The 13,364-nt window shown below is 34.0% G+C and overlaps 1 non-coding gene across 1 annotated transcript; it reads right to left on the bottom strand.

Annotated features, from left to right (window-relative positions):
- Positions 1 to 6,816: 6,816 nt before the first annotated feature.
- TRNAH-GUG (transfer RNA histidin (anticodon GUG)) lies at positions 6,817 to 6,888 on the bottom strand. The gene has a single exon. It is a non-coding gene; the product is annotated as a tRNA-His (tRNA).
- Between the last annotated feature and the right edge of the window lie 6,476 nt (positions 6,889 to 13,364).

The following is a 13,364-nucleotide window of genomic DNA, read 5'->3' as shown; positions in this document are numbered from 1 at the left end:
CAATCATATAATTTCCGGTGGTCGCCTGATCACTTCTTTTGCATTGGCTTTGGCAACACTTTACCGGAACAGAACACCGCGCTTTGGAGCGGAAGAGAGTTCAAATTGCATCATGGCGGAACTATAACTGTGGTAGCACGGGACAGCTGAATGTGTACTTTTTTTATTTGATTTGATACATCAACATTCGGCGCAGTACGATTTTGACATCGAGTACATCGATTTGCAAAAACAAAGTACATGGAACATTTATTTGTGTTTGTAGATGCGGCCACCTTATATAGTGCCGCCATGATTTGCGTAAAGTGATTAGCCGAAGTGAACAGTAGATTTGAGTGCGGTTTAGTTAGTTCGTTTTAAAAGAAATTGTGATTTGTGTTGTATTGTGTTTAGTTAAAATGTGTTATTACAAAATAACGAGGCCAAATTTGATTATTAAAACAAAAAGCGATTAATAATAGACAAATGTAAAGAAAGAGGTAAGTGAATTCTCTAAGAATATAGAATATAACAAAACTCTTCGCACAGTTAATTTTAGCTATGTACATACATATGTTTGTATGTATATACATGTGTGAAAAATATTTGAGACCGGCTAGCAATTGTACGGAAATGTTTATCTAATTAAAAAAAACGCATTTGGTATAGTTTAGGAATCGAGATTTTTTTAAAATATATATGTTTAATATATGTGCATATTTGGAAAATCGTTTTATTAAAAACTTTATAGAACTTGCTGATGAAGTACCGTGTTCTTCGCAAGAGTCGGCAAATGGTGGCACGACATAGTAATGGCGTCTTCGGCTTCAAGAGTCGGCTAAAATTATTATGAACCTAAGGATCGTTCAAAAAAACAATGAACGACATTAAAATGTTGTTCGTGGTGAAGTGATGGCACAAATTATGCCGCCACGAAGTCATACATGTTCATATGTATGTATATATATGTATGTGCATAAATACTCTATTAGGCGAATTGGTATGTAGGTATGTACTTTTGCAATCTTTACGAAACGGAAACAAGTAAAACTTGCGAAAAAATGCAGCATAGGTTAAAGAAGGATGTGTAAAATATATTCAAGGTATTTTATATAGAGCAGTGTAAAGGTAATAATTAGAAACCCCGAAGCATTTAAGTACATAAAGTTCACAAAACGAGGCTAAGCTTTTGCCTTGTATCTTGCGTAGTAATCTATGTGGCAAATATTAAGAATAGGAAGACAAAAAATTTTCGTTGGCAGAAGTTAAAATGGCTCCGTGCGTTTTGAGATGGTCGACTAAAATTTTAGGATACGACGATGTGCATTCGTTTGCAATGTATGTATGTACATAATTATGCATGCATACATACATACATACATATGTAAGTAAAATTATTAGGAATCAATTGGAAAATAAGTGTAGGTGAACATTTTTGATCACTGCTGCGTGTAATTGCACTTTGTGTAATCGATCTCAAAATATTGTATATAATAATATAATATAAGTGCACCGCAACTTCATAATCCCGCCAGTAGGTACATAAACCCGATAATTTTTAGAAGTCCCGAAAACAACTTCCAGACCTACAAAAAACCCGACGTAACTAAATCCCGAAAAGACAATTTCCCGACAACATTATATCCCGACTGCGCAAAATATCGACAGCTCCAAGTCCCGAAAAGACACAATCCAGACAAATTTAGTAAAATTTCGTTTTTCCCTGTGTGAACCATTTTGAATTTAAAAAAATCAAATAAAATAAAAAAATTTCCTCATTTTAAATTTATATTAATAAAATTGTATTCTTATACAAAATATTCTGAATGATAACCGGTCATTCTTATTTTTATAAATGTTGAGTAAAAGGTGAAAATAGTATTCATTATTTAAAAAATATGGAGTAACAATGAGATTGCATTTTTTATTCAGTTATTCAAATGTAAAAAAAAAATAGATGCTCGAGGTGCCCAGAGACCTTCACGGGGTCATTTGGGACTATCTTGGGGACTCCCTCGCGGTGCTCCCGGAGTATTTTGGGGGTTATTTAAAGTAGTACATAGAGTTCACAAAGCGAGGCTAAGATTTAGGCTTGTATCTTGCGTAGTAATCTATGTGGAAAATATTAAAAATTAAAAATAGGAAGACAAAAATTTTTCGCTGGCAGAATTTAAAATGGCTTCTTGCTATTTGAGGTGGTGGTAAAAATTTTAGGATACGTACATTAGGTTGAAATGTACGTATGCAAGTATACATACATATGTAAGTCGTATGATTGGGAATCAATTGCAAAAAAATTTTCATGAACATTCTTTTCATTGCCGCGTATTATTGCCCTTTTGTGTAACCGAAATAAATATATTGTACATGTATAAGTGTACCACAACTTCACAATCCCACCACTACATAGTTCCGATAATTTTTATAAATCCCGAAGACACAAACCAGGCAATCACGAGTGATTTGTGGGTAATTTCAGATGATCTGGGGCTTTCTCGGGATCCTGTGAAGGTAATTTCGGGATAGTTTTGGGGACTCCACCAGGGTTCTCCAAGGGTCGTTTGGGGTCAATTTCGGGACTCCTTCGGGGTCATTTGGGGGTCAATTCGAGATGGTTTTGGCGACGCCCTCGGGATCCTCCGGGTATTATTTCTGGCACTTCCTTGGGGATCCTCCTAAGGTCAGTTGGGGTTTTCCTCGGGGTCCTCCCGGGGTATTTTGGAATTCTTCTCGGGATGATTTCGGGGACTATCACAGCATTCTCCCGATTTCATTGTGGGATGATTTTCAGGACTCCTTCGGTGTTCTCCCGAGGTCATTTCAGGATGATTTTGGGGACTTTGCAGGGGTTTGCAGTGGTCATTTTGATATGATTTGAAGACTCCGTCGTGGTCATTTTAGAGTAGTTTTGGGATCATTTCCAATTAGCGCTTTATTTGAGATTTAGGCTTTTGAAAGGAATTAACGTTAAATCTTGGCAGTTTTTCATATGTCATGTAATTTTTTGATAGGAAAATATTTTACATAGTAGCATATCTCTATCTAGAGCTTTAACTCTGAAGATTTATTAAATCTCATATTTTAACTGTCTCCACTGTAGTTTTCTTTGAAGTTTTTTTTTCGTATTGAAAAAACTATGAAGTGAAGCCATTAGCATAGTTTCAACTTTTGTGAAATTTTTCAGCCACAAACAAATTTTACATTTTCGAATCAAATACATACATACATTTTCATATGTTCTACATGGCAAAAACTTATATAAATATTCTTTTTTCATAAATTTTTTTATTTTACTCACATTTGACTATAAAAATCTTAACATGAAAATTTTCAAAAAACATCTGTAATACATGAATTTAAAAACCGCTCCTACCTTGAAATATTTTCCTATCAACAAATCGCTTGAAATATGAATTGTAGGTTGCCATAGCTGAAATATTTGTAATGATTGAACAAACTTAACTTAAATCTTTTGCGTTTCCATATTTAGTTTTTTATGACAAAACTTGTAAGATTTAACATTAAATCCATTCAAATTCAAAATCTCGAATAAAGCTCTAAGTGGAGATGTGTTATAAACTAAGAGCGGTTTTTAAATTTCACAAGGATTGGTAAATTTTTGTTCGACTTATGGCATTAAAAGTATTCTAGGCAAATTAAATGGAGAAGGGCGGAGCCACGCCCAGTTTTTATGCACAATCGACCGTCTGTCCTTCCGCCGCGCTTATATAAAATTACCCTGGGTGGGTCCAACACCGGTTTGGAGACCAAAACTATATCCGAGCAAAACATTTATTTTCACAAAACATTACAAAAACTTCAACTGCAAATATCTCCGGACAGAGATACAATTTTCTTTTCCGCCTTCGGATTATTGGTGTCGAGGTCAATACGCGTCTTTTGACAGCTCTATCGATATTTTTTAACGCGTATTAGCAGTCGGCCCCTCAACTAGACTTTTACCTATATGGCTTATATAAGAAGTTGAATAAGGATAAGTATACCATAGTGTAACCTAATTATAAATTTCACACATAAAATTGATTGGACTTATAATAAGACACCATCTGACTTAAAATTTCTGTACCTATTCATATTCATAATAACCCATTTCAAAACCTTGTTTGACCGGGGGTCACTCATCGGCAGTGGTTCGGTCAGCCCAGAAAGTATCATGAAAATATTTTTTTTTTTTAAGATTCATTGCCCATATATCGTTTGGAGTCGGTGTTAGACATGGCAAAAACTTTAAAAAGAGGTTCTCTTTCGGTGTGAAATGTGGAACTTACATCTTTCATGGGTTCTTTGAAAGTGCAAAAAGTAGGTTTCCTTATTGAAAATAAATTTTATCGGCGTTCTTATTTTGCAAATAAAAAACCAGTTTCCTCAGAAATATTACAAAAACTTATAGACTATAGTGGGGTCTTATTTATCATGCATCCCTTTTAAGTTAAAACACAATTATTTTTTATTAAATTGGACTAAAAATTAATTTAAATTTTTATTCTGTTCAGCCCAATCACGCAATCCATCGTAGAAAGTTTTTTCGGGAAAGTTACGAAATTGCTATCATGCAATTCGACCGTGTTTCCGAACGTCTCCGAAAGTAAATAAGTAAATTCGAAATTCGTACAGTGACATCACTGAATTCACTCGGAACGTAAACTTTTGATTTTTATTTGAAATTTTCTACAAGTTCTTGCCAACGGAGAAAATTTACGAAACGCGAAAAATATTTAAAACGAATTCGAATGTTACGAATCCCGAAAAAACAGTTTACAGTGGATTGCGTGATTGGGCTGGTTATCTTTTATGAAAAAAATTAACAAAACGCATGGAAAGTTGTCTTGACCTTTTATCTTTTTTTCTTAGCCTTAAAAGTTTTTATTTGGCTTTTTATTTTCGTCCATCTAGCCTTTTTCTGAAAAAGTTCTGGCCACACTGGTCATTTTTCAAGTTTGTAACTCAATTGCAAGGCGAATTCAGTAGAGGTGGTGTTATCCCAACAGCTGATTGCTTCTTCTTGATAATTTTCCATACAACGCCTTGTACTGCAATATGTCATTTAATCGAAATCAATGAAAATTTTCTTTTGACTTGGCATTCTTCTGTACGGCGAATTGGTTGAATTCGCTTTGCCACCACCTGGTATGGATTCGCCTTGCTCAATGGCAAGTCTTATGAAAATTGGTCGCTATATTCCCCCTTCAGTACGATTTTCTACATTGTAAATTTTACCAAGTAGCGCAACCAACAGCTGATCGGTGAAAATTCACTCGCACAGTTCTCGACTCAGTTTCAAAAAAAAAAAAAAACTTTAAATTATTTAACTCAAATTTTAAAGTGAGATAATCCTTACGAATTTATGTATATAGAATATATAAGACGTTGTTGTTGTTATTAAAACAATAGTTTTATTTATATTAAGGCCTTTATCACTTTTTTTTTAACTTTGAAAAAACTCCGAACACAATTCTTTCATTATATGACATTCGACCGCCTAGTCCACTGCCTTCCACTCTATTCGCAACATAGCCTCTATTTAAGCTACCAAACTATATAGTAAACAATGATTTTCTACGTTCAAAATCGCAAACATCTAGTTTTACGTTTGATTTTCTCCGCAGCCATCATGGTGTGGTGGGAGCGTACTCCGCCTACCACACCGGTGTCCAAGCTCGGACCGTTTTTTTAATTTGCAAGATCCATGTACCACCTTTTTATTTTTTTTTTGTTTTGCTTGTGTTGCATTGTGATTGCATTAACTTCTGAAGTATGATCTTAGTTTGAAGAATCAAGCTCCACAGAAAGTTACTAAAAAATCGTTCGGAAGACTCCAGATATTCTTAAATGACTTTCTAAATATCTCCATCCCTGTTGCATCTAGAAACCGTTTTTTATCCAAAATGTCATAACCTTATAGAACACAAATCTTTGTTGAAAGTTTCAGGATAATGTGTTATCGGGAAGTCCTTAAAACTCGGAAGCCAAATTTCCAAGTTCGAACGTTTTTTTTTTCAATATTCGCGATCCCTAGACAACCTAGGAAATATTTTGTCTCTCATGCCAAGTTTTCATCATATTCAGACGTGTGTTGGAAGTTTCATGGCTCTAGCTCCCCTGGAAGTTACTCAAAAACGGATTACAAAATTCCCCAATTTTCCACTGAAATTTTGCAGCAAAACATGAAACGAAAAACTGTTACGCTGATGTTACCGTCGCTTTTGAATTGGGTTTCTGCAAATTAGTTGAGATTGTAGGTAATAAATAGTGCTGTCTTCCTTTTCCAGATGAAAATACTTCGTGAAATGAATTTTTAGAATAGAAAACTCCATAAAATAAAGGAGGTAGAAAGTAGGACTTTTTTATTGGTAACCTTTCTAAATTTCAAGTTAAAATACTTTTCGAATTTTTAATTGTTAGCTACCTACATTGTGCGTTTTGTTTGAAATGCTGATTAGGTTCTTTTTTCTCAAAAATTTCTTATAAACACTGCACAGGCCTCAGTTTATCCGAATGTACTAAATAGCAGCTGTAAAAAAATTAATTGTATTTTTATCTTAAATGTATCAGTAAAACTGACCTCAGTTCTGTAAGAATAAAAGAGATCTCTTCTCGATAATTACATACATTCATATGTATGTATATACAATATGTCACTCGACACGATGGAATATGTACAATGTAGATTGTACATATTGATAACCCCAAAATAAACAAGATTACTCAGTTTCGATTTAATTTGCAGTTGCTAAATTATACGAAAAATTCTACTAAAATTATTTTTTAATTAAAAAAAAATTTTTTTTCTCCTTCCGTGACAATGTAATTACACATTGCCGTGACCAGGATTCGAACCTGGGTTACTACGGCCACAACGTAGGGTCCTAACCACTAGACGATCACGGCTACAGGAGACTTGCTTAAATTTTGCGCTAACTCTCTACATAAAACAAACGCACAACAAGCCATCTTTTGAAATAAGTTTGTTCATATACCTATTTACTTATGCAATCAAACGAAGGAGAAAACATTGTTGTTGTTTGCTTGTTTCACAATCAACCACCTCAACTCTTTTCAAAGCACACGTTAATATACATATATACATGTTAGTGTGTAGATGTAGCGCATTGAGTATTCAATATTGAGTGGAGGCCTGCATAGCCGACTTTGAAGAGATATGAAAACTGCTTTATCAACAGGTGATTTCGGCATGCAATGCGGATGGAGAAACACACACATATGTACGTATGTACCTTAATATAGATAGATTTACAGTTAATATTTACAGTTAGCCGTGATTTTAAATGAGAATTTAGTGCAATTTTTAGAGTTGTGCTTTTTCGTTCTTTTCAGAGATTCGAATCTTTCGTTCTTTTTCTGATGAACGAACAAGTTGTTCTTTTTGTTCATCTGTTCTTTTTTTTTCAAGCAAATTTGTTCACTTCTGCTCGCACCCGCGAAAAAAGCCAACAAGTATAGATAGGGGTATGTATGCAGCAATGCTTTGTGTAGGTATATGTATTTAAATGTGTTATGAATAAATAAGTAAATATATATATGTATAATTAACTTCAAAAAAGTTTCAAATTTCGGAAGATCCAGGAAATTGAAAGAGTACAGACACAAATTGTAAATATGTATGAACTTTTCAAGTTTAATAAATGTAATAATTAGTTTCTTACAAAACATGTTTTTCATAAATAATACATACATATGTACATATATTGTTGTAGCAGTGCCACACACTCGTGTTGGAAAACTATCGATAGGCAGACCTATCGATAGTTTGAGATTGACTATCGAATAAACTATCGATAGTTTCGATAGTTTTCTTAAGTTGACTATGCGAAGTTCATGTATGAATATAGCAAAAATTATAAAGTTGATTTCTGAAATAATATTGCTAATTTTTTTTTTTTTTATTTATTGCTAATAAACACTTATTGTTAATTTTATGTATGTATGTTTTGATTTTAAAAACTATTTTGAGAAGGGTAAATATACATTGTGGTTTTCAAAAAGGTTTTCAACGTACCTACATACATATGTATCTACATTTCATTTACTTCGTATATGTACATTACATATATACATATGCCTGTATGTATTTTTAAATAAACGCTTAACTTCTATTTAGGGAGTTCACAATATGTTGTAAAGTGTTGTATCGTTGTATAGTTTAAAAACGCTTTCATCAGCATTGTTGTTTGCTGTAAAAATTTTAATAGCGACGAAAGCCACGGTGATATTCAAGTTATGTACAATAAACAACAATGCTGATAAAAGCGGTTTTAAACTATACAATGATATAATATCTTACAATACCTTGTGAACACCCCAATTATTTTGATTTGTATTTCAAGAAAGCCAATGGTCTTTATTGAGAAAAACTATTTTATCCATATTTTTAGGCTTTAGTCTGTTTCGCCGTTCGGAACTTATAACTCCGCATTTGCTGAATGTGCGTTCTGATTCTGTCGAAGTTGCCGGAATACAGAGATATTTCAAAGCAACCGTCTTCATAGTTATAAAGTCATCTTTTGAAGTATTAAAAAAATGTTATGTATAAATTGACTCAATATTTAGAAAATATGTACCTCCAAAAATCTAAAATATTCGCTCTCTGAATTAAATTGGGTCTTTCAAGTTATTGTCTTTTTATGATTATATTGTCTACTTTTCGGGATGTCACCTCTTCATTCCTTGCATCTTCTAAGAATTGAATTAGTGGATCACCTCCGGGTTGGGAAATATTTTCGATCAGCCGTTCGCTCACTGAAGGTGTTATACAGTTCATTTCTAATTCAAGAAGCATAGCAGCTGAGTTTGCGTTCAGGATTGAGATGAAAGCCTTTTTCTTGAAACGAGGATCCAGTAGTGTTGAAATTTTAGTTGCGGTTTTCTTCTCGCATGGAAAGAGACGTTCTACAACCCCTTATTTTAAAATTTTACACAAACGTAAAGCGGTAACGTTATCTGGTTGGGGTAAAAATAGCGATTTTTAGTTTTTTAAACGGCAAAAAAAAAATTAAAACATATATACCTATTTTAGTTTCCATTTCGCAAAGATTTTGGTAAAGCCCATTGACCAAAGGAATTATAAGCGATATTGTTAGCCCGTTTTCGGAACACCTAACCTTCAATGTATAAAAAAGCGAGAGTGTTTTCTCGACTTGCTTTAGCGTAACCATTTCTTCCTCAGTAAACGGTTCAGGTGCTTTTCTATTTGCCATTTTGTATAAGTTTCAGAGGGTTCTCGGTATTTTGAGCCTTCTTAAACAGTTCAGTTGCATTTGAACTTTTTTTATAGAATGTGACAATCGTTTTACACTTTTGTAGCAGGAGAGACAGATGTATGTTGTCCTTGTCTTGCAATAGACTATTTTGTACTACCAAGTTCAAAGTGTGGGCCAAACATGGAAGATTCTTCTTTTTCAAAATTTCGCACGCCTTAGTCATATTAGAAGCATTATCAGTAACAATGTATGTAACGTTATTTAAAATATCATAGTTTATAAAAATATCATGCAAAGATTTGGCAATGTTGTCAGCGTTGTGATTAGTGGCTTCAAGTAATGGCATAGTTGATAGTACTGCCGTTCGCATACTAAAGTCTGGATCAATAAATTGACACGTTACTGTTATGTAACTTTCCGTGGCGGAGGTACTCAACAGCTAAGAGCAAATCACGCAGCTTTGACCGGCATTGCTCATGCATATTTTGTGTATGTACGTTTTTTAAAGTGGTTTTGCTCGGTAACACATACCGCGGATCTAGTATTTTTGTATAGGCTCTAAATCCTTCATCATTAACAATACTGAAAGGCTGCAAGTCAACGCCAATTAGTCTAGCCAAAGCCTTATCAATTTCTTTTTTTCGCGATGATGCAGGATCATATTCTGCACCTCTTTTGAAATGCGAGTCTATTGAACGCATTGATGATAGGATGCTACTGGAGCCGCTTGAGCAACGATCATTTTCATTTTCCATGTTGGGATGCATTCTCTTCAAATGGTCACGCAAATTGGACGTGTTGCCACTTGTCCTATATTCTTTTTGGCATATAAGATATTTAGCCAACTTCTTGTCGGTAGACTTTTTAAAATATTTCCACACCTTTAAGATAAACGTTTTAACATCTTCATGCAAACGTTAGGAATTATAAATATTTACCAAAGATAGTCCCTTAATCCTCCCATTTCCGCCAGCTTCGTCAGTGGCTTAAACTTCGGCCGAATCGGCATTTGTAACAGGGAACTCATTTTCTACAATAATGGTATTGGGTTAAAATAAAATTGAAACGCAAGATTTGTATGCTTTATTTAACTTACCTTCGTTGGTTCTAATCACAAATTTATCCATTTTTTCGTTTTTAAAAAAAATTTAGGCATGGTAACAAAAGTCGAAAAACTATCGATGGTTTTCCCAAACTATCGATGGTGGCGATGCTGCCCGACTATCGATACTATCAATAGTGACATCGATAGTTTTCCATCACTACCACACACATCTTGGCATCTTCGATATTCGTGCTCACTGTGAATTTCTGCGTATGTATGTATGAATTTACAATGTTCGCGAACGAGAAGAGAGAAAGAATAACATTAGATAAAACGAACTAAAAGAACTAATAGAACCGAAATCGAAGATCTAGTTCACTTGTTCAGTTGAGAGACCCGGTCAATTGAACAAGTTCAGAACGAAACGACCCAACTCTAGCAATTTTTTAACAGTTTATTTTATGCCGCATTGAAAGCGCACGTTTTTAATTACATGAATATTTTTAAGAACTAATGATCGTTTAGGATAGAAAATGTTTAGTGAATCAGGGGCGCCGAGAGAAAATCCGGGCCCGGGGGAAAAAAAATACAGGCCCCTAAACTAAAATGAAGAAATTCTCAAAATCAAAATTACCTTGTTTTACATATTTATATGCTGTCTCGCTGTTGGTGCTTCAATACAGAACATGCAAAGTCCTGTAAGGCGTTCTTGAGTTGAACACGATCAATGGAAGTTTTTTCTCCTTCCAAGAACACTGAAGGAACGTTCAGCACTAGCTACCGTAACAGGTATCGTGCAAAAAATACGTAGAGCAACACAAATGTTGGGAAAAATTGTAGCTAGATTTAGAGCACAGATAGCATTCAACAATTCAAATGGTGACAGATTTTCGTTAAAATTTGCTGAGTAAATGTGCTTCAAGTGGATCATTCCATCTCCTAAACTCTCGGAAACGGCTGAATTGTATTTGCTGACAAATTGAACGGTATTTTCTCGTATTGAAACCTCATTCATGTATCCAAATACCCACAAAAAAGAAAAAGGGTTCTTCAAATTTTTCATGACAGCAAATCGTTCGGTAATACCTGCAATAGCCGAATCAACTATCACCAAAAAGGTGTTGTTTTTGAAATCAGTCTCGTGATCGTCGCTGATTGTCTCCTTCTCTTCACATTCATAAAAATGTATTTTACTATTCCTTTTTCGAACGTCAGGAAACTTTGGTGAGATTCCCAATCCAGTGGCGTATGTTTTGCATTCGCATAAAATGTTTTCCCATTGATTTCTGATCAGATTTAAATCAGAGATCAAACTTTCTAAGTTTATAACTTCGATATCGATCGTAGTATCCCTGGCTTGCAGAATAATGTTTCTTTCATTAATAACTGTCAAAATCTTGAGCCAAATGGAGGCAAACAAAATACATTCAAACTTGCTGATGTATTGAATAACGCCATTAACATTACCATATGCCATATGTTTCCGCTGTCAAATTTAGCCAAAGTACCTAACTCGTTTAGTGCCTGTTTCAATCCTTGCAAAAGGCTTAACTGCCTCAACTTATAATTTATTTATTTTCTGTAAGCAAAAAGCTTGGATAGCATTTTGAGATTCCCGGGCCCTTCCAAAGCCCGGGCCCGGGGTAAATGACCAATACAATACAATAACAAAAACGCTTGAATAACCTAAAAGATACGAATCCACCAAACTTCTCAGAATTGTGCCCAATTGAACAGGTAAGAAAGTTTGAGTAGTACATATGTAGAACTTCCAAATTTATAAAAGCACTATTTTTTATTTTTTTGAATAAGTTGACCCCAAATTAATCAAAAGTAGGAAATATAAAACTGCATAAATTAACAAATAAACCTTTTTTGCTTCCTTTAATGATCAACTACACCTTTTTCAGATCTGCTTCAGAAAATTGCAATTGAAGTTCAGAAAATTACAATTGAAGTTCGGACTGTTCATTTGAAGTTCAGAAATTTACAATTGTAGCTCTGAACTTCTGTATATAGGTCAGAAAATTTCAACTAAAGTTCAAAAAATTGCAATTGTAGGTATACTTTTTTAATTGTTCAGAAAGTTGCAATTGAATATCAGAGTTTTCAATCTAAGTTCAGATAATTGCAGTTGAAATTCAGAATTTCAGAAAATTGAAGTTCAGAAAATTACAATTGAAAACATTTGCTGAACTTCAAATGAAACTTTCTGAACTACAATTGTAATTTTCTGGACATCAATTGTAATTTTCTGAGCTTCAATAACAACTTTCTGAACTAAATCTGAAAAATGTGTACAAATAAAAATTCTGAGGTACAATTTTAATTTTTTGAACTTCAATTGCAGTTTTCTGAACTTCAATGGAAAATTCTGAAATTCAATTGTGTAACTTTATGAGCCCTCATTTTCAATTTTCTGAGGCATGTCAACCTGAAAAGGCATACAATGTTCAAAAAGTTTCATTTGAAGTTTAGACAATTTCAATTGATACATTTTCTGAACTTTTTTTGTAGGTCTTCATTATTTCTACTTCTATCCTGTTTCTTGCCAATTGATTTACACAGCGCTGCGACATCTGTTGTAGAATCGATGTGAAAATAGGTTCCCGAAATGGATCAATACAACGAGCTTTGGCAGTTTAAATTTTTTCTTTCTTCTATTCTGTTTTAAAATTTTTTCAATTAAAAAAATGTATCATAACAATAATAATGATAAAATAATTATTGTTGGGCCTTGAGCTCGATTCGAACCCGAGATCTTACAAATCAGTAGGCTAATACAACAACAAAAATTTATAAAAAATACATTTTATTTTTGGATTCGTGATTCGTTCAAATAAAAATCACGTAACCCTTATAAGAAGTCACTATCGTTTCCTATGCCGATGACTACACAACAATAGGGAAAGCCGCCTCACTCTAGCTCAACTTAGATCTGGGTATTGTAACAGGTTAAACTCTTACTTATCCAGAATCAATCCCGACATAGAAAACCCCACCATAGGATAGTACTCGTTGCGTTAGACCTGTCTAACTTTCCCCCAAGTCTGAAAAGGTGGACCGCAAATTATCTGTCTGGTCGGCAGGTATCGGCGCAA

The sequence above is a fragment of the Eurosta solidaginis genome, chromosome 4 (assembly GCF_040869045.1).
Source record: "Eurosta solidaginis isolate ZX-2024a chromosome 4, ASM4086904v1, whole genome shotgun sequence".
NCBI classification, from domain to species: Eukaryota; Metazoa; Arthropoda; class Insecta; order Diptera; family Tephritidae; genus Eurosta; species Eurosta solidaginis.
The sequence above is the reverse complement of the archived record's forward strand: the minus strand, read 5'-3'. Positions and strand labels throughout refer to the sequence as shown.